This window comes from Tenrec ecaudatus, chromosome 5 (genome assembly GCF_050624435.1).
Source record: "Tenrec ecaudatus isolate mTenEca1 chromosome 5, mTenEca1.hap1, whole genome shotgun sequence".
NCBI lineage: Eukaryota > Metazoa > Chordata > Mammalia > Afrosoricida > Tenrecidae > Tenrec > Tenrec ecaudatus.
Window position 1 is genome coordinate 162816830 of NC_134534.1, and position 24314 is coordinate 162841143.

Genomic DNA, 24314 nt, shown 5'->3' on the forward strand with positions numbered 1-24314 from the left:
TCACAAGACCTTTCATTCGTGTCCTTCTTGGTCTGGAAACCCTGGTGAAGCCTGTGCAACACACAGCAGCACCTCGGCCTCCACTGACAGGCGGCTGGTGGCTGTGCGTGAGTCACGTTCAATGACCACATCTCACATGGAAAGTGAGCAATCCACCACTGAACCGACACGGTCCTCTTTCTGATAGTAGAGATTGTGAACTCATATGCACAGACATACAGACAAGAACATCGTTTATTTGACATCTGTTTATTGAGCCGTTGCTAAGTACTAGTTGTCATTCTATCCTTAGAAGGTGGCTGGTCCTAGGACTGCTTTGTCGAGCAGGAAGCAGGAGCCGGAGTCCTGTTTGCTGATTCAGAAGGATTTCTTTGGGAGACATCCCAGAGGCCTTGCCACATTTCAGGCCTCTTCCCAATCTTAGGGAGACCCCAGGGCACTACATTACACTATTAAGTGCTCAGAACTCCCCCTGCCTTCCCCCACCTCAAACTTAAAACAAGCATTATTGTTGTGATGTGCGGGTGAGATGGTTGACTATTTTGGAGGCAGTCAACCATCTCTCCCCAGAACGGTGAGGACATAGCCAGCATTGGAAGACTTTAGCCTCTACTCAAGACTAGTCTTCGAGCAGCACTGAGGCACAGCGAGCATTGGCGACTCCTCCAGGTGGGGGTGTGGGAGGCATGCTGTACCTCCTGAGGTTGGCTAGGACAGGATCTCCTCTGAGGTGGGGCTCTCCAGGCCTCAGTGCTGCTGCCTCTCAACTTCAGGGAGCGGAGGCAGGGGCGAGCGCAGGTAGCCTCATGCAGTGTTGGCCAACATTCAATCCTGTAGTTCAGGACGGAGTCTCTCTCTGGAGGGTAGAGGGGCTCGCAACCTGCATGAGGAGGTGGGGCAATGGTCAGGGAGGCCAAAGTGACACCCAGAAAAGGGAATTTGTCTGTAATGCTCTTTTTACAGCAGAAAATGGGCTCAGGACTTGCCCTCGGCTGAACCACAGGTGAACAGTGGGGTGAGAGATTCAAGGCCAGTGCCAGCCGCGTTCACTGTAAACACCGGGTCTTTATTGTTTGTTTTATTTACTACATGTCTCCACAGCTCTTTTCTGCAGAAACTTCCTCTAACACGCTGAGATTTCCTACGGCCATAGAAAAGATAACCCGCTGAGCGGATTTTCTTCTTCTTTTTTTCTGGTTTGTAGAACAGAAAATCCCAGAGGAGACAGGAGGATGGAAAGAAAAGGAAAAATCGCAGTGTGCTGGAAGGTTCCCAAGAAGAGGGCTGCCAAGGACTATGAGTGCAAACTGGGCTTTGCTAACACCCTTGCTGCTGCTGGGGGTTTCTCCAAGCTCCTGTGGAGCATCTTAACAGGCCTTTTCTGTCTGGGGCGAAATCAAACCCACTAAACACGGAGCCTGCCAGGTTGGAAAGTAACTTCTAACATCCTCCACCCGAGCGGCTCTGCCTAGGTCTCTGGACTTTGCTGGCTGAGACACTCACTACTAGTTCCAGGTCTGAAGTCCGAAGGTCTCTTGCCTTCAAGGCCAGTCTGTGAAATGGAACAGAGGCAGAAAGGAAAACGCTGCTCCAGTGCCTAAAGCCAGTCAAGAGTATAGCATCTGCCTCTCAAGGGAGAAGGAGCCATGTGTTAGAGATGCAAGAAATCATTTTCTTAAGCTCTATCAATGACTTAAAATGATGCCGCAATTTGGTTTTGAAGCATGACTGTTTGGAAGCAGATAGCCGCCCCTGTCATCGGACGTGCCTCTGAGTGGGTTTGAACTGCCAACATTTGTCACATTGCTGAGACTTTAGCCAGGGGAAAAAAATGGATTCATTTGTAAATAGGGAGTATATTTAATTAAAGGTGAAAAATAAAAAGAAAAGATATTTGTGAGGGAGGGAGTTATCCACGCAGTCTTTCTAACCAGAGGAGACCAGTGTTATTTAGTATTTTGGTATTCTTCTAAAAATATTTGATCCTTAGGGCCCCATGCTCTCTGTACGCTATTAACTCTGCTGGGAAGATTTTATTTTCAAATTTAAAATTATATCTTGGAGAATCTCCAAATGCTGTTGTTAGGTGCTGCTCCAATTCAGCGAGCGACCTGCATACATCAGAGCGCATCCTGCATGCACCTCGTCCTGCATCGCCCGCACTAGGATTTCTCTGTTTGAGCCCCAGCGCGGCAGTCCCAGGGTCAGTCCATCGGCTGATGGTCCTTCACTTTCATCGAACCTCTCTACCTTTGCCAGCAGCAAGCCCTTCTACAGGGACCGGTATCCTTCCAATAACATGCCCAAAGTACACGAGATGAAGTCTTGCCATCTTCCATTCTAAGGAACGATCTGGCTGTGCTTCTTCCAAGACCAATGTGTTGGTTTTCTGGCCGTCTTTGGTAAAGTCAACATTCTTCAAGAATGCTTTCAATCAAAGGCATCCATTTTTCTTCTCTCTTCCCCAATTGTTGTTCAGCTTTTGCATGCACATGAAGCAAGGGAAACCGTCATGATGTAGAGCAGGCATATCTTAATCCTGCACCGAAGCGACTTCTATGCTGTTAAACACTGTGAGGAAATCTGCAGCAGATGATGCAATACATCCTTTGATTTCTTGACCGCTGCTCCCAGGGGTGTGGATCGAAGTAAACTAAAATCCTTGACAATTTTAATATTTTCCCCTTTACTATGATGTTGCTTACTGGTTCAATGCAAGGATTTTCACTCTCTTTATATTGAGTTACAGCCTTTGATCTTTCTCAGGAAGGGATTCAAGGCCTCTTTGCTTACAGCAAGCAGAGTTCTGTCATTTGCATATCACACGTTGTTAATGATCCGTTATATACTTTAGCTCTGTGGGTTATTTGCTCAGCATTCAGACTAATTAAGTCTGGTGAGGTGATAGAACTCTGATGCATATCTGTCCACATTTTAGACCACACTGTATCCCCTTGTTCTGTTCATACAACTGTCTTTTGGTCTATGTATAGGTTCTTCATCTGCACTAATAAGTGTTCTGGAATTCTGATTCTTCCCAATGTCATTCATAATTTTAATGATTCACACAATCAAATCCCTTTGCACATCTTTCTGGCATTCTCTGCTTTCAGCTCAGATCCATCTGGCATCAGCAATGATATCCCTTGTTCCATGTCCTCTTCTGAATCCAGTCTGTCTTTCTAGTAGCTTCCTGTGGATGTACCGCTGCCACCATTTTTGCATGAGATCTTCAGCAAAATTTTCCTTGGGTGATATTAATGATAGTGTACAATTATTTCCACCTTCTGTTGAGTCACCACTCTTTACAGTGAGCAAAGATAAGGATCTCTTTCAAGTGCGTGAGCAAGCAGCTCTCTTCCAAATTTCTTGGCAGAGACAAGTGAGTGTTTCCGACGTTGCACCCCTTGGTTGAACTATCTCAATTAGTGGTCCGTCAGTTCCTAGAACGTTGTTTTCACCAGTGACTTCATTGCAGTTTGGAATTTTCCTACAATCGTATCATCTTTTGATCATATATATGCTCTTCTGAAATAACTGAAAGTTCACTAATTCTTTTTGCTACCGTGACTCGACTCTGGGGATTCCTTCATCTTCTTCAGATACTTGCTGTGTTGTTCAATATTTTGTCCATAGAATCCTTAAGCATTGTACAACTTGAGGCATGAATTTTTTTCTTTCGGTTCTTTCAACTGAAGAAATGCTCAATATGATCCTTCTTTTTTACTTTCTAACTCCAAGTCTTGGCACATTTCTTTATAATACTTTAGCTTCTTGAACTATTCTGTTCAGATCTTTTCTGATTTCCCCTATTCTCTTTAGCTACAGTATGCTCAAAAGCAAGTCTCAGTGTTTCTTTTGACATTCATTTGGTTTTCCTTTCTTTCCAGTGACTTTTCCTTCCTTTGTGCATGCTATCGTTAATGCCATTTCACAATGTGGGGCTTCATGTGGGCTGTGCTCCAAAAAGCGAGACAAAAGGTCTTCCTTTTCTCATGACTTAGCCATCAATTACACCATTCTTTAACTGATCTCCTATGGAGGGCTACAGTGCGCTTTTTGGATGGCTATAAACAACGCTACTATGAATAGCATCACAAACAAGCTACTTAGCACAAGTGCTTGTATCCTTTTAGGGGGAATGGCTAGAAATGGAATCATTGGGTCCAAAATGTGTTTACTTGTATTTTTCCTGAAACTTTGGATCTTACCAGGTTATCCTCCATAAAGGGGTTTCCTTTAATTTAAACTTCCATCACGATGTAAGCAGGCTCATTGAATACATGTCAAAGCATTGTGTTCTACCATCACCAACATGTTTTTGTGTCAACTTTAATTTTTTCCCTTGTTTATTTTTATATGTTTACTCTGTTTCAATTAACTTGGTGGATTTTATTGTTTAATGATTTAGGGACACTCTTGCTCCTGCTTATGGACTTTCTTTTTTGCAATACTTGACCTTTCCCATTCTGCAATTATATCTAACTTATTCTCCCATACTCATTCTAGTATTTTTTTAATAGTTTTGTTTCTTCATCCAAATAGAATTTATCTTGGTATAAAGTCTGTCAAAACACCATTTACTGAAAAGTCCCTTTGCCCTCCTCACCACTCTCACTGAAATGCCACCTTTAAGGTTTGTTTTTTAAAGGCAAAACTCCTCTGGCAGCCAGTGAAGAAGTGATGGCGATGGGCCAAGCGTGATAGATGAGTCAGTAAGTGCTGTCTCCCACCAGGGATTAGGATAGCTTGAGTTGGGACTGGTAGGATGGCAATGGAGAGCCATAGATTGATTCCAGAAATACTTAGGAGAAAAGATCAACATGCTTGGTCATGATTTAGATCTGGACCTTCAGAAGATGACTTTGAGTTTCTAAGACAAATGGTGATCTGGTGGATAATAAGAACACCAGATATTCTTTAGGGATCCAGATTCTCCACAGGACACAGCTGAAGTATCTCAGGCGTCACGGGGCCTAGAGAGCCCTCTGTCAACCACTCTGTCTCTTTGCTCAGTCTAGAGTCACAGGAGATGTTTGCCTCAGAGGCTCCATACTCCCTTCTGCCACTGGCTCCTCAGCAAGGCCCTTGAGTCTTATCCCCACCCACATCCTTGTGTTGGCACAGTCGACTCAGGTGTCCATCTCTTTCCCATCCGGTGGTCTAATGACTTGGAATTCACTAGGCTGCCACTTCTGTCTTGTGGACTTAGAAGTCTCTCTAATAAGAGACATAGGAGGATCTATAGTCACTACCCTGTTTTTTCAGTCAGGAATTTCATACAGCTACCATAGCGTAAAGAAACTGCCACCCAGTTAATGCTGACTCATAGTGACAGCCCCCTCCCTCCACCCACACTCTGTGGGTTTCTGAGACTGTAACTGAAGTTCCCTGGAATAGAAAGCCCAGGCTTTCTGTGGAGTTTCTGGTGGTTTCAAACTGCCAGCCATGCGGGTTGTAGCCCAACATGTAACCACTACACCACTAATAGCATAGGAAAACAATAATAATATGAAGGAAATATGGTGCCAACGAATCTTTCTCAATATTAAAAGGGGGCCAAATGCCAACAGTTACATGGCTGGAGTGAGAGTGCTCCAAAGCCACTGGGGAACCAGGCTTTACGTACTTGTGCTCTGTGATTCCTTCTTTGGCATTCGCCCTCAAGCATACCTGTGGTTCCAGAATGTCTACGGGCGTTCCAGGCAGTCTAGCCACATCCCAGGAGGAAAACAAGACGCTAGAACCCCACCAGCAACTTCTCATTGACTTGAACTTATGACACATGCAGCCCAACACCAAAAATGAAACTCACTGCTATCGAGTCAATGTCGATGCATACTGACCCTATAGGACAGGGTAGAACTGTCTCTGAGTTTCTGAGGCTCAAACGGTTTACGAGAATAGAAAATCCCATCTTTCTCCTTCGGAGCTTCTGGTGGTTTTGAACTGCCGATGTTGAGACTCACAGTCCAACACATAACCTCTGTGCCACCAGGGCTCCCCACCTGTAAAAAGGCTGTGCCTCAAACTTCCAGGCAACTATAAGACCACTAAGAATGAGGTGTGTATGACCACTGGCATCAGCCATTCCATGTGTGCTATGTTCATTTGTGGTTGAGTGAACACACGAGATGCTTACACAATGTTGGCAAAGTGAAAGCATTATTATTATTTATGGAAATCAAACAGTAAACAATAACAACAGATTCTCACCTTTCCCCAAATTACCTATGTTCATTCTTAGGTCATGTACAGGGGCACTGTGTCCAAATCACTGCTGCCTCTGTGCGGTGCAATGAATTACTTAATGTGGCCCTGCTACCTATAGTCTTTGTAACTCCTCCCAAATGACTAGATAAGGCTATGCAAACGAGGTCCTTGGGGCCGTCAGAGGGATTGGATCATTTGCTAATGGTGTAATTAAGGTGCATGGGACATAGTGGGAAGGGGACTGCTAAGACTCTTGCTCAAGAGAGCATTTTGTCATGTTTGTTTAAGCAGGACAGAGGATGAGCTGGCTCAGAAGGAGGGGTGCCACATGTGATACCAGCATGTGAGGGAGTGTTAGGAATGAAATTGTTTCCTCCTCACAAGGAGACGTGGGTCTAGCCTTGGCATCTGTGAGCGTCGTCTTGCTTGGAAATGTTGTTAGGGGCCACTCAAGTCTGACTCACAGTAACTCTTTGTACAACAGAGTGAAACAAAGCTGGCTCCCCACAATGGCTATGGTTGAGTCCATTGTTGCAGCCACTGTGTCAGTCATCGCCTTGCAGGTTTTCCCTTTTTTGGCAGCCCTCTCTATTTTACCAAGCATGATGTCCTTTCCCGGGGCCTGGTCGTTCCTGACAACATGGCTGAAGCATGTAAGGTAAAGTCTCACCATCCCTGCTTCTAAGGAGATGTGCTTTTCCCAGGACAGATCTGTTTGTTCTTGGCAGGCCATGTTACTGTCAAGATTCTTTGCCAGCACCATAGTTCAAGTACACCAATTCACCTTCAGTCTTCCTCATTCAACATCCAACTTTCACATGGATACGAGGCAATGGAAAATACCACGGATAGGGTCAGATGCACCTTAGTCGCTAAAGTAACCAGCACTTTTGTCCAACACTATTTTTTTAAAGGTTAAACAATAATTTATTGCGGCCTACCCTCCCAGGCTTCAGGTCACTTTGGTCGTGTGTAGATCTTGTGTGCTAGCCCCAGGAGGATGGATGGCAACAGCAGTGCAGCACACTGCTCGCTGAGGCTCACGAGGCTGCCTCGGACGACTGGCACATGGCCGGCAGCTCCATCTCTTCGTCCATGGCCTTTATCTGCACCACCTTCTCTGTCTCCTTCTGCCCTCCTGTAGGACCCGGCGCTGCTTTGGAGAAGCCTGCTGCAGGCACTGAACCACCAGCCAGCTGCATTTGTTGTCCTGTATGTCAGTGCCAACCTTGCACACTGGGGTCACCAAAGAGGTCCAGGTCATCATCCTGGATCTGAAAGAAGACGCCCGTCTCCAGCAGAATCCACTCGGCATCGGTGTGCTGCTTCTCCCTGTCAGTGCCTGCCATGTATGTGGCAGCAGTGATGGGGTGGTAAAAGGAATAGAACGAGGTCTTGTACTTGACAATGGATTTGCACTTCTTTGGGGTAAACCTGCTGAGAGCCGCGTTGCCCTGGGGGTTGGTGATGAGGTCCAGGGCCTGTCCCATCTCAGTCTGATAGGAACCCTCCAGGGAGAGCTCGAGCAGGCTCAGGTAGCAGGTTTGCCCCGGGGCAGTGGAGCTTCAGCAGGCGGTAAACACAGGGTTCCAGCAGCCTGGCCTGATTGATGGCATCCAGACCTATGCCTGGCTTCTGGTACCAGCAGGGCTGCCCCCGGCGGGTGAGGGATGAATCCATTCTGGCATCCAGTGTCAGGAGGAAAGCTTCGAGCAACTTGACCCACCAGCCCAAAGTCCAGGCCTACTTCAGATTGTCAGCCTCCTGCTTCCTGGGCTCCCCCAGCGCCTGGAACACAGCCAGCACCGTCAAACGTCGGTTATCCTTGTCTCCGACGACACTGTATTCCAGGGCCTCCCTGAGCCGGGCAACAGCATCTCCCATCTCGGGGTGCCCCAGCTCATCCTCGGTCAGCACTTTGAGCACATGGGAGAAGTGAGAGATGAGATTCTGCGTTTCTTGGGCACGAGCGTCGCTTCCTGTTCTCCATTCATTCTGAGAGAGGAGCAGCATGCTCTGTTCCAGGATGCTAGTTCTTGCTTGGTCCTCCAACACTGTAAAGAAGTCTCGTGCAGTAATGCATGCATCATTTGATCTCTTGATGGTTGCTTCCATGAGCATTGATTGTAGATCCAAGCCAGGATGAAAATTTTGATAACTTAAAGCTCTTCTCTGTTTATCATGATGTTACCTATTGGTCCACTTGTGAGGATTGGGGTTTTCTTTACATTGAGTTGTAATCCATTCTGAGGGCTGCACTCCTTGATTTTCACCAGCAAGAGCTTCAAGTCCTCTCACTGTAAGCAAGCAAGGTTGCGTCATCTGCATACCGCAAGTTGTTAATAAGCTTTCCTCCACACTGATGCACGTCTTCTCCATGTCGAAGAGCGTCTCTGACTTGTTCAGCATACATGTGGAATATAGATGGTGAGAGGATACAACCCTGAACACATCTTTCCTGATTTTAAACCAGAAAGTAGTCCTTATTCTGTTCAAATGACTGCCTCTCGATCTGTGTTCGGCATGAACGCAATGACATGTTCTGGAACCCCTGTTCTTTTTACTGTATCCATAGTTTGTTATGATCCACACAGTCTAATGCCTTTGCATAGCTTAAAATCAAGAAAGATGTATGTCAGGGTTATATCCTTTCACCATACTAACTCCATCTGTATGTCTGTATGCTGAGCAAATGATCAGAGGGACTATATTAAATGAAGAACCAGGTGTGAGGGTCGGAGAAAAGCTTATTAACAAGCTGTGATATGCAGATGACACAACCTTGCTTGTTGAAAGTGAGGAAGACTTGAGGTATTTGCTGATGAAGATCAAGTATTGCAACCTTCAATATGGATTACAACTCAATGTAAAGAAAACAAAAACCAAGGGCTCAAGTCCAAAGCAAACGTTTTGAGAATGATGAGGGCAACAAATGTACAAATGTGCTTGACACAATGGATCCATTGTGATGAGTTGTACAACTCCCCCAATAAAATGATTATTAAAAAAAACATTTCATTAAACAGCCAAAAAAAGAAATATATGTTTCAAATGTGAAAAGAAAAAAATCCTCATAACTGGAACAACAGGTAACATCATGACAAATGGAGAAGAGACTGAATCTGTCAAGGATTTTGTCTTGCTTGCATTCACAATCAATACCCATGGAAGCAGCAGCCAAGAGATCAAAGGACGCATTGGGCTGGGCAAAGCTACTGCACAAGACCTTTTTAAAGAGCCGAATAGCAAGGATGTTACTTTGAGAACTAAGGGGTGTTTGATCCAAATAATAGTATGTTCACTTGCTTCATATACATGTTAAAAGCTGGACATGAAATAAGCAAAGACCAAAGAAAAATGGTTGATTTGGAACTACGGTGTGGGCAAAGAATAGGGAAAGTTCCGTGGACTGCCAAAAGAACAGACAAGCCTGTCTTGGCAGAAGTACAGCCAGAATGTTTCTTAGAGGCAAGGGTGGCGAGACTTGGCCAAATATTATCAGAAGAGACAGTCCAGGGAGCAGGATGTCATGCCTGGTAAAGTAGAGGGCAATGGAACAACAGGGGAACCCTCAGTGAGCTGGACTGACACAGAGGCTGCAACGACAGGCTGGCTATAACAACACACACGTGCACCTGCTTAAGGAGAGCGGCGCTGACACTTCCTGGTTTTATGGGGGGCCTTTAAAATTCCGTGCTCAAAATCCATGATCTTTTAGATCACTTTTCCACGAGCGTTTTTGGTCTCGTTTGAAAGGGGATACCCTGCTGCTTTGCAGAGACGGGCTGGTGAAATGTCAGTATAATCATTTACTAGGCAGTTTATGGAGTAGGGTGGGAAGGGGGTGGGAATGGGACCGATGGGAAAGCCTTTGGCGCAGGCGTGTGAAACTTTAGCTCCAGGAGAAGGCAGAGTCTGAGCGGCGCGGGCAGGGAGCAGCGCCGTGCGCAGCCTGGATGCCCCGAGCGCCCCACATCCCCTCTCCTGCCGAAGGTCTCCCCAGCTGTTAGCAACATACCTTTCTCTATAGGGACAGGATTTGAACTCTGGGCGTAGACGGAATAAGCCTTACGCTCTCACCCGGGCACTGGCTGTGTGGCTGGAGGAGGCCGGCCACCCCTGGAGCAGAGGAAGGGACACTGGCCAGGGGGTGGGGACCGAGGGGCGGCGACCCGCCGGGAGGGAGGAGGCAGCTGCCTAGGGCAGGCTCCCGGGAGCAGGGACCAGGTGCGGGTGGGCGGGGAGCCCGTCTCCTTGGCGCTGCGCTCGCCGGCGCGCAGAGGGGCCGGGCCTGGCCGCCCCAGCGCCGCTCTCCCCGGCATGAAGCCCGCGCTGCTCCCCGCGGCGCTGCTGCCCCTGCTGCTGTGGCCCGCGCTGGGCCGGGGCGCCCGGGACCCCGAGGTGTTCTGCGGAGGTGAGTGTCTCCCCAGCGGCCGGGCGCCGCGACCCCTTCCTCCTCCACCCAACGGGCCTCTTGCGCTAACCCCATGACTCTCCTCCTTCCTGTCCCCCCAAATCCCCCTAAAGCCCCCTGGATTTCCGCGACTCAGCCCCTGGACGCCTGGAAGCCAAGTGAGTCTAGTGCTTTCGAGAAACTGCTTGAACTTTTCCGCGCACAGGGTTCAAATCCCGCCTCCGCCAGGTACTGGCTGTGTCACCTCTGGTGAGGCATTTCAACGTGTCCAGCTTCACGTGCAAATGGGGTGTTGGAAAGAGTAGCCATAAAGGTTGATCCAAGAATTCCATTCATACAGGCCACGTTCTTATCAAGCTGCTGGATGCGCGACAAGGCTCTGTCAACGTTTGCCAAGGAGGTGAAGCCAGAGAACTGGCGCACTTAGGTAACGTTCCAGCGGTGCCTACAGATCGCGCAGCAAGGGGGAGTCCATCCCACGGGGTGGGTGGAGAACGCGAAAGGACAGGGCAGATGGTCTGAGGAGGGCAGCGACAGGGGCCTTTGAGACCACCTGGAGAGGTCCACCTAGCCGAGTGGCCTTCTGTGGGAGGGACGAGCCCACCAAGGGGTTAAGGTAGGCACTGTTCTCGTTTGCCATTCACTCCTGGGCGCTGTGTGTTTACTCTGGATTTAAATCCAAGCACTCAGGTGTTCTCTATGTAAATTGGCCATCTGGACTAACAGAATTGAAAGACGGTTTAGTTGGTTAGAAGACAGAAGGCCGACTCGGTATTCTCTCAGTCCTACCAATTACTGTGGATCTAAGGAGCCCTGCAAGGAGTCTTGGTGCCACTGTGGGATTAGCTTTGAGCTGCTCACTTCAAGGTTTACGGTTCAAAACCACCTGCCACTTGTTCCATGAGCGAAAGGTGATACTGTCTCCTGGGATTGACAGTCTGAGAAATCCAAAGGAGTTCTATTTTGCCCTCTAGGGTCACTGTGAATGGCAATTAACTTGATGTCAGTGGAGTAGGAAGCCCTGCTTTCAGAATGATTCTACTCAGCTGCTAACAGAAAGGTCTAGGGTTCCAATTCTCTCCACAGCTCCTCTGGAGAACAGGCCCGGTGATTTGCTCCCATAAAGATTCCAGCCTAGAAACCCCTTGGGCGCGGTTCTACTCTGTTTTATAAGGTCACTATTGATTGGAAATCAACTCAACAGCACATAACAGAATATCCCCAGATCCTACCCTTCACAGAGTTCACACCCTTGATTGCTAATGGAAAGGTTAGAGGTTTGAATCCACGCAGAGGCACCTGGAAAGAACCTCCCACCCACTGCTCTCAAGCCTATTCCAATGCATAGTGGCCCCTTGCCAGGTTTCTGAGAGCCAGGCCCAGTTACAGAGGAGGTGGGAAGGAGGGGTCATGGGAGAGTGAGTGGTCTAGGACCCTCTTTGTACGGGGCTGTGGTTACCCTAGTGGGTTTGTTGGGTCAACTGAATAGAAAAAGGCCTGGCCAGGGGGTTGACCCCACCCCTACCAAACACATAACCATCAGGCACCCCCTGATGTATCCCCTGCCAGGGTCTGCGGGCATTTCTTCATTCTTAAGCATTCTCTCCAAAAAGTTGAAATGAAGCATCTATCCCAGACTGGGGGACCCATGGGTACCTCCCAGGAGTGTCGAGGACTAGCAGATTCTCTGGGGTATACTCGGCTGCTATGGAAATGAGACATCGCGTGAGCAAAGTTTAACAAAAAGAACGAAGGTCTAGAGAGGCCTAGAGCTGTAGTTTTCATAAATTTTTTTAGCACCAGAACCCTCCCTGCCAGCAAGACCTTACACAGAAGCCTAATGTGCAAAGCAGATTGAAAGCAGGGCTGAGCCAATCTGGCCTGGCAGCCCCCGTGAGGAGTGTGTGCTACATGCCTGTGCTTATCCCCTCCCCCTGGGGGATGGGCAGGCCATGCTACAGCGCCCACCACTGTTTATTTTATATGAAAACCAGGCGGAGCTATAAAGATATCTAAATACACATACCTATATTAGGGGTTACTGGACGGTTGTTACTACCGATGAGCTTTGATCAGAAAAGTCTGTAGACTTTTTCTAGAGCTGGGCCAGGGGGCGGGGTGCCCCAGTGGGTACAACAACAAGCATCTCTGAGAAGTCAGCGCTTGCTTAGCGACTTCTCGCTCTCTTTTTCTCACTCTATCTTGTTCTTTAAAAATCTCTCTAAGCGGTTTCCTTCTATTTGAAGCAAACCCACTTAGGGAAACCTGGGAGGGGATGTCTCCTTCGATTTTGTTGAATCCCGGTCTCTCTGGCACAAATGGCCCTGGTTCTGACAGCAGATGAAATTACAAGTTAGGCGGTAATGTTGGCTGCTCCGTGTCCTGAAGCGATTCTCCTAATTCTGCCTTACAAATAGGCAGAATACAGACAAGCTTACCCACCCGGGGGAGGAAGTTAGCAACCTGCCTGCTCTCATTCAAGGAGTAATATTAGAACAAAAATGCACGAAATCAGCATTCTTTGCCCCCTTTCCCACTATCTTTTGTACTTTCCCTGAGCGCGGGGCTATTTTGCCAAACTCCAGACTTGGTTTCCCTTTCTGACAACAGGAAAGTGGAGGCCTTGCTGCTGAGTTAGGCCTCCCTTCACAGGCCCTAGGGGAAGAGGCTAGTGTGGGTGATCACTGAAATACTAACTTATCGAGCGCTTGCTAGATGAATGTTTTAGGTGCCTGGCACCAGGCACACTCAGACCTCTCCTAACCCTAGGAAGTCCTGCAGCCAGCCTCCCGGCCCACACCTGCTGCATCACGCAAGCACCTGTGCCTCTCCCGGGAGCATGCTCTGGCCTCAGGAGGGAAAACGTTTAGCCTGTTTGGCTGTGTGTGAACAAGGCTGGACAAGCCAGGGAGTTAAGGCCCTCGAGGACAGCTCTCAACCACCAACCGTGGGCACATGTTGGTAGCCAGATCCGCTCGCCTACTCCTGTCCTTTCCTCTGCCTCGAGGGGGACTGCTCTGAAGGATGCTCTGCAACAAAGTCTGCACACTTTCTTCCTAAAGGGTCAGCTCGTTGATGCTTTAGGCTTCCCAACATCTGAGACGGAAGCTGTCAAGTGTTTCACTTTCCTTGGATCAACACCGATGCCTCGTGGAAGCAATCGTCAAGACACCGGACGATGGATTGCACTGGGGAAATCTGCTGCCAAAGACGCTTGAAAGTGCTAGAGTGCAAAGGGAGAGGTCACTTTGAGGACTTCAGTTGACCGGGCTGTGGATTTTCAGTTGCCTCAAAGACTTGTAAAAAGCTGGACCATGTATAAGGAAGATCAAAGAGGAAGCGGAGCATTTGAATGATCTCATTGACTATACCATGGGCACATCTGTGTTGGAAGAAGTACCGCTAGACTGCCCCTTAGAAGTGAGGAGGGTGTCCCTTCAGAAATGTCATCAGGCAGGACCAGCCGTGGAGGAGGGCTCCTACCTTGGCAAGGTAGCGGGTCAGTGAAAAAGAGGACTCTCAGTGCGATGGATGACCGCAGTGGCTGCAACAATGTGCCCACACATGGTAATGAGGGGGACCGTTGGGAGCATGCAGGACAGGGCAATGCTTGGCTCTAGTGGGCATAGAGCCGCTATGATTCAACAACACCTAACAAGGAAAACGCTTATCTACAAGTCAGTACAGGATCCCTTACTCATTTCATTTGGAAATTTATTGTGAGTTATGTGAAAGTTTACAGGGCAGATCATAGGTGAATCAGCAAGCCATACACATTCTGATTCAACGCATTCTCCCCTCAATGGACCGTGATTTCTCCCACTTCCTCCCTGTTTCCTGTTTACATCCCTTCTTTTTTCGTAACCCTCTGAACTTTTATCCTTGGGTAAAACTGTCCTTCTGGTGGTAAATGGCTGATTGCTTTAACATGGAGTTCAATTCCAGACCGGAAGAGTAAGAGCCAGACATAGTCTTGTGGATCTAGCCAGTCCCTGTCCCAACAGTAAGCCCGGCCTTTTTTATGCTTTTGAGTTTGAGTCTACATTTGTCTCCCACTCTAGTCAGGACCTTCTGAAGCGATCCTTTTCAGAGATGGTAACTGTGGTAGTGTAGCATGATCCACTTCTAGATCAGCGGTTCTCAACCTGTGGGTTGCGACCTCTTTGGGGGTCAAACAATTAATAACAGTCGCAAAATTACAGTTATGAAGTAGCAATGAAAACAATTTTATGCGTTTATCGGTCATTGGTTTTCTTTTTTGTTGTCCTCGTTGTATTCTCTTTTGTCGCCTTGTCTTGCTATGTCATGTTTTTTTAGGTGCATATTATTATCTCTGTAGATCTATCTAGATAAAATAAGCTGGATGAACAGTCTGGAGGAGAAAACACTGGGACCAATGGTTCCGGGGGGACATGGGAGAGGGGGATAGGGGGGAAAGGAGGTGGTATTGACCAATCCAGGGAAAAAGGAACAACAAGTGATCCAAAATTAGTGGCAAGGAAGGTGTGACAGGCCTGGTAGGGATTCAACAAGGGCAATGTAACCGAGAGAAATTAGTGAAACCCAAATGAAGGCTGAGCATGATAGTGGGACAAGAGGAAAGTAAAAGGAAATAGAAGAAAGAACTAGGAGACAAAATTTATTTATGGAGATCTAAATATAGGCATGTAAATATATTTATATAGGATGGTGGGGAAATAGATCTACCTGCATATATTTATAGGTTTAGTATTAAGGCAGCAGATGGACATTGGACTTCCACTCAAGTACTTACTCAAAGCAAGAACACGTTGTTCTATTAAATTGGCATTCCATGATGCACACCTTCCAAACATGATCACTGAAGACAAATATGTACATAAGAAAATGTGAAAAAAGCCGATGGTGCCCAACTATTGAAAGATATAACATCTGGGGTCTTAAAGGCTTGCAGGTAAACAAGCAGCCATCTAGTTCAGAAGCAACAAAGTCCACATGGAAGAAGCACAGCAGCCTGTGTGACCACGAGGTGTTGAAGGGATGAGGTATCAAGCATCAAAGAACAAAAAATCATGTAATTGTAAATGAGGGTGAGTGCAGTGTGGAGATCCAAAGCCCATCTGTAGGCAACTGGCCACCCCTTACAGAAGGGTCGCAGGGAGGAGATGAGCCAGTCAGGTTGCAGGGTAGTAACGATGAAACATACAACTTTCTTCTACTTAAATGCTTCCTCCCCCAACTATCATGATCCCAAGTCTACCTTACAAATCTGGCTAGACCAGAGAATGTACATTGGTACAGATAGGAATTGGAAACACAGGGAATCCAGGACAGATGACCCGTTCAGGATCAGTGGTGAGAGTGACGATACCTGGAGGGTGTAGGGTAGGTGGGGTAGAAAAGGGGATCAGATTACAAGTATCTACATATAACCTCCTCCCTGGGGGATAGACAACAGGAAAGCGGGTGAAGGGAGACATTGGACAGTGTAAGATATGAAAAATAATAATAATTTATGAATTATGAGGGGTTCATGAGGGAGGGGGCAGGGGGAAGGAATGGGGAAAAATGAGGAGCTGATATTAGCTCAAGTAGAAAGCAAATGTTTTGAGAATGATGATGGCAACAGTTGTACAAATGTGCTTCACACAACGGATGTATGTATGGATTGTGATAAGAATTGTACGAGACCCCAATAACATGATTTAAAAAAAAATATGGTTTGGGGGTCACCACAACATGAGGAACTGTATTAAAAGATTATGGCAGTAGGAAAGCTGAGAACCACTGGTCTAGATGGTCTTAGGGTTGTGGAGACATATTTGTGTGATCTCCTAGCCTGCTGGACTAATTGTTTTCATGTATCTTCCCTCTGGACAAGGAGAGACCAAGAGTTGCTCACGAGCTCATAAGACCCTAGTCACTACTGACAAAAGGACATTGCCTTTGTGAACGATGTTTTGCTAACTGACCTTGGGGTCTCTGGAGGGTATGATCCTGAGCTCCCAGTCCAGAGAGTCATTTCCTCAAGGGATTTGGGTCTGTCTAAGAAGTTTTCATCAGGGTGCCTGCTGGATGCGCCCTCACATTCATGGATATATCTGCAGCAAAAGTAAACAGATGCAGACAAACAGGGAGGTGCATTCATTGCTGGACCTGGAGGGCCAGTTAATCCATCTGAATGTGTGGATATATGCCCGGTATCTGTCTCCCATCTGTTCAGCCTGCATATCTAGTGAGGCATCTCCTTGCAGATCCCGGTTGTCGGCGGGGGGGGGGGGGGGGGGCAGGGAGTGTGTGTAGGACGGCAGCTGCCTCAGCTGCCTCACCCAAGTGAACACTCGTCTGCCCTCAAGCTCATGACTTTGCTTTTTTGGGCAAGTTAAATGACTCATCCCTTTATTGCTATTTTTCCCATAAATCCTTTGGATTGTTATAAGACTAAACTAGCAAGTTTAAAAATAATTAGTTCACAGCAGATAGATAAAAAAAATACAAGGGGGTTCAGAAAGTTTGTGGAGACTGGAATGAGAAGATCATGGCATTTTTCCACATTTTCTTTTTCTTTTCATCATTTTGTTGGGAGCTCTCGCTCATGACTTGCCCCCCCTCCCTTCACTACCCTTCCCTCGTAGACACCAAAGAATCTTCCTTTGACTATGAAAGCTGATTCTTGACTGTTGGTACCAGTGATCACATACAATCCTTGTCCCTGTGTGGTTGACTGATGTCACTCACCATAACGTCCTCCAGGTGGCTCACAGATGGGCCTCTCTTTTACCAGTGTGGTTTTCCATTGTGCGTGCCTACGGAGCCCAGTTTACTTACCCATGCTGCCGCGGATGGGCATTGAGGTTGTTTCCGTCTGTTTGCTACTGAGAGCTGTCCTGTGACATCATGGCAGTGCGTATATCTATTTGTGTTTACACGTTTCTCATCAATTGTGGACATTATTAAACTTCTTAATATTCAAAAGTCTGATGTGCAAAAATAGTAACTGATTTGTATTTGCATTTCTTGGGATGTGAGTAAGATTGATTTTTTAAAAAGACCTGATTAATGACTATTTATTCTTCCAAGAATAGTCTGTCTTTGCTCATTTTTCTATTAGGCTATTATCTTTTCTTTAATTATTTATAAGAGTTTTCTGTGTAAAATTAAAATGGTGCTTTCCATATAATTGCAGATTTTCTTTTAAGTTTTCTTTGTCTTTCAAGTTTCTCTCTTTTTTTTTTTCTTTCAAGTTTCTCCATGGCACTTTTTCTCTACTAGTTTTTAAAAGGTTTTATTTTGGTAAAAAAAAAGGCATGCAATAAAATTATTTTCAACTCAAAAACTTTACTCCTCAGTGATCTTGGCTGCATTCATCATATTGCATAACCATCAACACTATCAATATTCAATTATTTCACCACCATTCACAAAATCCCCATGCTCCCTCTGCTAACGTCCCCCTGCCCCTCTCCTTGTGTCTGAAAGCCACATGCAGACTTTGATCTTTACACTTTTGTGTATTTCACATAAGTGGAATCAAATGATATTTGTCCTTTTGTGATTGATTTATTTCACTCAGCATGGTATTTTCAAGGTTCAGCCCTGACATAGCCTATCTTCTTGATGACCAAGTATAAACAGACCCTTGTATACATAGACCACGTTTTGTGATCCATTCATGTGCTGATGGGCATTTATGTTGTTTCCATCTTTGGCTATTGTGAATACCATTGCAGTGGACATTGATGTATAACCTACAAATTTCAATGCAATCAAATTTATTCATGTTTTCTTTATATATGTTTTGCTTTCGTGTCATGGTTCGATTGATGTGCCCCACTTGAAACCTATAAAAATTTATATGGTCTCTACCTGGCATTAATTTAAATGTAAAGCATAATGGTAGAAATTGAGGCCAAAATGTTCAATAGTATTATTAACCTAAACTTCTCTTATAATCAATTTGCATATGTATTAGGGTCTATGTGGACTCTGCTATTATTTAATGATTTATTTCTGTATCAGTGTTAGTGGTACATATGTTTAATGCACTTATTTGCTAACTGAAAGGATAAAAGTTCTAGTCCATACAGTAAAGACTCAGAAAAAAGGCCTGCTGATCATCTTCTGAAAGACCAGCTGTTGAACACAATCATACACACATAGGGTTGCCATGAATGGAGTAAACTTGACAGCAACTGGTTTAACACATTATTTTACCTGTCATAGCTTTGTAATCTATTCATATTATACTATCCTTTATTATTTTTCCTCAGGAGAAAGATGGGGCTGTCTACTCCCATCAAGAGCTACAGTCTCAGAAACTCACAAGGGCAGTTCTTCCCTGTCCTATTGGGTCACTATGAGTTGGCATCGACTCAATGGCAGAGTTTTTATTATTCTTATATCTTCTGCTTAAAGGCTCCCTGTATGTGTGTGTGGAGACCTAGCGACTCAAGGGCAGAGCAGGTGAGCAGCACCATGGACACCGAGCTCTTGTTTGGAGGAAGGTGCGAAGACGTTCCTGGGGACCTCTGGCTGTGGGACAGCCAAACTGACTACAGGCTGTCCTTCCAGTCCTTGTGCAGGAGTAACTCAGAATAGAGCCCCCGGAAGACACTGAGAATCAGGAACTCTGGGATGGAGGCCCAATTTGGAGGAATAGAAAAAAAAATCATAAAAGTCTCAGTTTACCTGCCTAAAACTGGGGATGATCCTGCTTGTGCTATATGAGTATGATAGGGATGGACTAATTCAACCAGCATCTGTGAGGCTTTGCATGTTCTAGACATGGTGGTATCATTATTGTACACAGGTTGTTGCTTTCATGTCCGTGGCAGGTAGGAGGGGAAAGGATGTGGTAACTGTGCTAGTTAGGTTTTGAGTCACCTGGGATGGGCTAGGATTCTCAGTAGTTTGACAGGAGGACCTTCTCCCACCATGTAATCTATCATGATGCAATCAACTCCATGATGGGATCCGATGTGAGCAACCAAGCAGTTGTGGGGAGAGTGGGGTGCAGCGCTTCCCCTTTAATCAGGGCCCAGGTCTGCTACAATTGGAAAGAAGTTTTATCTAGGGTGTGGCTCACTCTTATTTAAGGAGACTTCGTGGGAAGGCTTCTCTCCTCTTGCTCTCCTGGATCCTGCATCCGTCTCATCGACTTCTGGTTCTTTGGACTCACACCAACAGCCTGCTATGTTGTCTTCCAACTTTGGCTCCATTAGATTCTGCAGCCACAAGCCTGACCCATTGACCTTGAATTATCTGTTTCTGCTTCTACCAACTTGTGGTCTTCCTGCTTCCTGGTTGATCATCCCCAGCAGCCAGCTCTGTGGATCAGGGAAACCGCTTAACACCTGATGCATGGACTGGAACTGGTCAGGACTTGCCTGCTTCTACCACTGGGTGAGCTACTTTCTTGATATGTAGATCTAAGCATCAGTGGTTTTGCTTCTCTAAAGAACCTACCACATTTAGTGAATAACTGCAGCAGAACCAAGTCAAGGGATGGGGGAAGAGCGGTGGGCATTGGGGACATATAGACACCCCATCACAAGCAATTTCCCTCAGTCTCTCTTTGAATCAACTGCTAGCACAGTAACTGACCAGTGTGTCCTTTCCTCACCTCCATCACCTGCCCCGCTGCTAACACATGCTTCAGAGGCCCAGCATACTTCTCTCACCTTGAATCAGATGGGCACTGTGTGAACCATGGAGTGGTACCCATGGTGCCAGCCAGTGCACCTGGATGGCCATCTGCCTTTAGAATCCTGCTCCTGCAAGGTCCTCCATGCTTCTCATCAAACTGTGTCCCATGATGAATAAGCTTCCACCCTAGATATGGCCCATAGTGTGTGTGTGTGTATGTGTGTGTCTGTATAAAATAGGCAGGCATTTATGGTTGACTTCCCTGGATGCATCCAGGTGCAGAGTCACTTTTGTTCCTGGTTGTCCTACACCCATCTCCCTTTCTTGTAGTAATAGATGCCCTCGCAGACGCCTGGCAAAGGTGCCTCGGCATCCGTGCTGAGCATTCCCGATCCGATGCCTGTGTTTCGCTGAGACCCGCAGGCCGTTGCGCCTGGTTTATACCAGCGCTCTTTCCCAGGACCATCCTGTTGGGTTCCTGCGTCTCCCCTCTCTCGCTGTCCTTGTCGGTTTGACTTTTTAAAAGATGTACAGCTGGAGAACGTGGTGAGACTTTAGGTAGGTGTGAACACTGCAATGTGCTAAAAGCCTGTTCTCGCCCAAGGGAAAGAGTCTCGGCCGCTCATTTCTTCCTGAGACATCCCTGTGGTCGGTCGCCCTGCTGGTCTTGAGGATGCTGGTCACATTTAGACAATGGCACCTTTCTTTCTCTCTTTTCAATGCACTGCAGCTTGGTAGGCAGAGCAGATCTTTATCGTCTTGTCCCCAGCCCCTCCCTCCCTCCCTTCGGTTCTGCTCCAACCCCAGTCACTCGTAGAGGGCACTTCCGTGGGGCCTCATTGTGAGCAGACCTGCCTGCGAGGTGTCAGCCATGAGAACAATGGACTCCACATGCTATTGATTTCATGACAACCATCACTGCTCGGGATTGATCTAATGTTTTCATTACACTAAAAAGGCTTTAACAAGTTCATTGAGAATGAGGCCAGGGTAAAGAGCTGGTCGCTTGCGCTCCTGTCGCTGAAGGATGGTGGCCCTGAGGACTCCTGCAATGACAGAGACTCTCTACTGCTGTACCCCGCAGCCTTACCTTGTCAGTGCTTGCCCTAAAGGAGGCCAGAGGCTCAGGGTCTCAGCTCTGAGAGCCCTCTTCTGGGTCAGCCCTTTGATTTAGAAATGCAAAGGCGCGTGCCTGCGTTCTTCACAGTGTGGCGGTCTTCGCCATGTGGCTCACTGATAAGCTAGGTGCCTCCTGTTTCCAATTGTCCCCCTCCTCAGCGCCTTGCCTCTTTCTCCCCTCTCCCCAGTCCCTGCCTCTTTCTGCTCTAGGGTTTCCACCGTGGGAAAGCTCTCTGCCTTGCCTGGGACGAATTCTGTGTCTGCAGGGCCAGAGCCTCAGCTTCCCTGCCTTTTGACTCTGCAAGGATAGTTCTCGAGGGAGCTGGCATGCAAGACTAGACTTCGGAGACTCACTGACACCAAACTGCTTCTTGGGCCCCTAAGACTTGCCACTTGCCCAAACCAGCCCTGCACTCCCTGCCCAGACTGCTGAATGGACCCTCCATTTGACCTGGGCCGACCTGCACTGTTTGGGCCCCTCCCACGGGGGGAGGGGGTCTAACCTCAGGCCCCAGCTGGTCCATCTACTAGCGGTGAAGTGTGAGGCCCAGGTTTTGCTGGGTTTTGTTCACTTTCCCTGCTCTCAGCATGGTGGTTCGCACCGGCTTTTCCTCTCTTCTTCGGAGCCTAAAGTTCACACGTGACTCCATTAGGACAGGCCGGACTGGTCGATGGAAATCAATGACCCCCCTGAGCTTAGGGGGCCACTGAAGTTGAGGTGGTAGCCCTCGCCCGGCCGCGCCCTTCCTTGCCCCACGGCGACCTACCTGTGTGCGCTGCTCGTCCTCAGGCAGTGGGCCAAGAGCTGGGGAGGGTCCAGGGCTGGGGATCAAGGGCTTCTCACCAGGGTGAGATACAGCACTTCTGCTCACAGTGCACCTGCCGGAGGAGGCATTTGGTTCCGCTCAAACACAGGGGAGCCACGAAGTAAACTCTTGGCATGGGCCTGCAGAATGGAGAGTGGGGGCTAACCACTGGGCAGCATGGATGGCTGCCATTAGCAGGGGACCATGCTTCCAGAGCTGCACCCAGGCCTGAGCACTATGCCGGGCTGCCAGATGCAGTTAGGCATCGGCTTGCTTAGTGGGGGTAAGGTTAGGTTGCTTAATAGGGTTGCTAGGATTCAGAATTACCTCCATGGCAGCGGGATTTTATTGTCGATATCAAGTTAGACCCATCTGCATTTGCTTAAAGAAAATGAAAATATTTGGGAATCTTTCTGTTCGGACAGCTTCCCTGTGCTGGAACTGAAAAACAATAACAAACAAGTAAACGGCATCTAACCTGTTCCAGTTTCGAAGCTTTTCACTGGCTTGGGCATACATTATAAAGGGGCATCTGTCCACTATGACCAGTGAAATGACTCTGAGGTTATGGGGCAGTTAGGACGTACCTGCAGAAACCAGTCCTCTGGATGCCCTCCGTTCCCATCTTTCAGCTCCCATTCAGACACTCAGTTATTTATTTATCACGGTGTCAGTCAGCTACCACATCTCAATGGCATGTCTCTCACCCATTTGCCAGGTGACTGGGGGTCAGCTGGGCTAGCCACGGGGCCAGGTCTGCTTGTCTGTGCCTCATCCTCCTGTGACCAGGGGGGGTGAGCTGCCATGCTTTCTGAGTCGGGGAGTGCCTGGGCAGAGGGTTCATGCACTTGGCTGTGGTCCAGCAGGTTGGAATGGAAGTGTGTGTCCCTCCAGAAGCGCCTCAGAAGAAAGGCCTGGTGATTGACTTCTCTAAATGTAGCCGTGGACAACCCTATGGAGACAGTCAGTCACAAAAGGATAATTGCTGACTGAGACCACTGCTGTAAGCCAAATCTTGGCTGAAATCATATTTGTAATCCTTCATTTTGGTCTCCCAAGCAGTGCGGTGGCATGTCTGTCTAATGCTTGTGAATCATCTATCACTCCCTTATGTGTACATTTCAAAACCACTTCTTAGATATGAAAATAATAATAATTTATCAAGGGGTCACGAGGGTAGGAGGAGGGGAGGGAGGAAAAAAGAGGCACTGACGCCAAGGGCTCAATAGAAAGTTAATGTCTAAGAAATAATGATGGTAACGTAGGTACAAATATGCTTGGAACAATTGATGTATGGATTGTTCTAAGAGTTGTGAGAGCCCCCAATAAAATGATCTTTTAATAAAAATTAATAAAAACCACTTCTTCAAAAGAGACCCCACCTCTGCTGGGGTCAGTTTTTCATTTAGTGGGGAGTGAGAGAGAGAGGACCAAGCAGTTCTGCCAAGAAGCATTGTCCTGCAGGCACACCAGTTTAATAAACATTCGTGCAGGTGGGGGGGGGTTCAGTGAACTTCAATGGTAACTTATGACCAGAAGAGCGGGGGATATGTCAGGCTCAGTGAAGTGGATGCCCCTTCTGTAGCTGGGTAAACTAGGAAGTGCCGCCTGTCCTTGGGGGGAAAAAAGGCTAACATTACTTGCCTAGATCCCAAGTTGAGAATTTACACTGAATGATGTTTCCAATCAGGCATTTTGGGCTAAATTTCCTCAGTGTGCTATAGGCTACCTGGACTTCAAATGTGGCTTTTCGGGGTGTACAGCATTCTTCATCAACCACATCGGAAGGATCTGATTTGGAAACCCCTCTAAGTAGATGCCTTAACCTGAAACCCATCTGTTCCAGATATGAAAAGGACTGAACTTCTCCTTGGGACTTACAGCTAGAAAACTCTAGCATGAGAAGAAACAGGCGACTGCTATTTCAACATCTGGAACTTTGAAATCATTGAATTTTGCTTCCGATCCCTTGCTTTTAAAGTTGGCAACTTAATGCCAACATCTATTTGCTATTTTCATATTTTCTTTGCTTCTTGTGACGTCTTAGTTCTGTAGTCATGGGTTTGCCTTAGTGAATGAGCCTCATTGAAATGTTTGCCTGGGATTAAACTCTCGTTGTTTTCTTCAGCATTGTTCAG

At 47.1% G+C, this 24314-nt stretch overlaps 1 pseudogene; it reads right to left on the reverse strand.

The window, feature by feature from the left end:
• Window positions 1-7170: 7170 nt before the first annotated feature.
• On the reverse strand, window positions 7171-8225 carry LOC142448998 (farnesyl pyrophosphate synthase pseudogene; annotated as a pseudogene).
• Between the last annotated feature and the right edge of the window lie 16089 nt (window positions 8226-24314).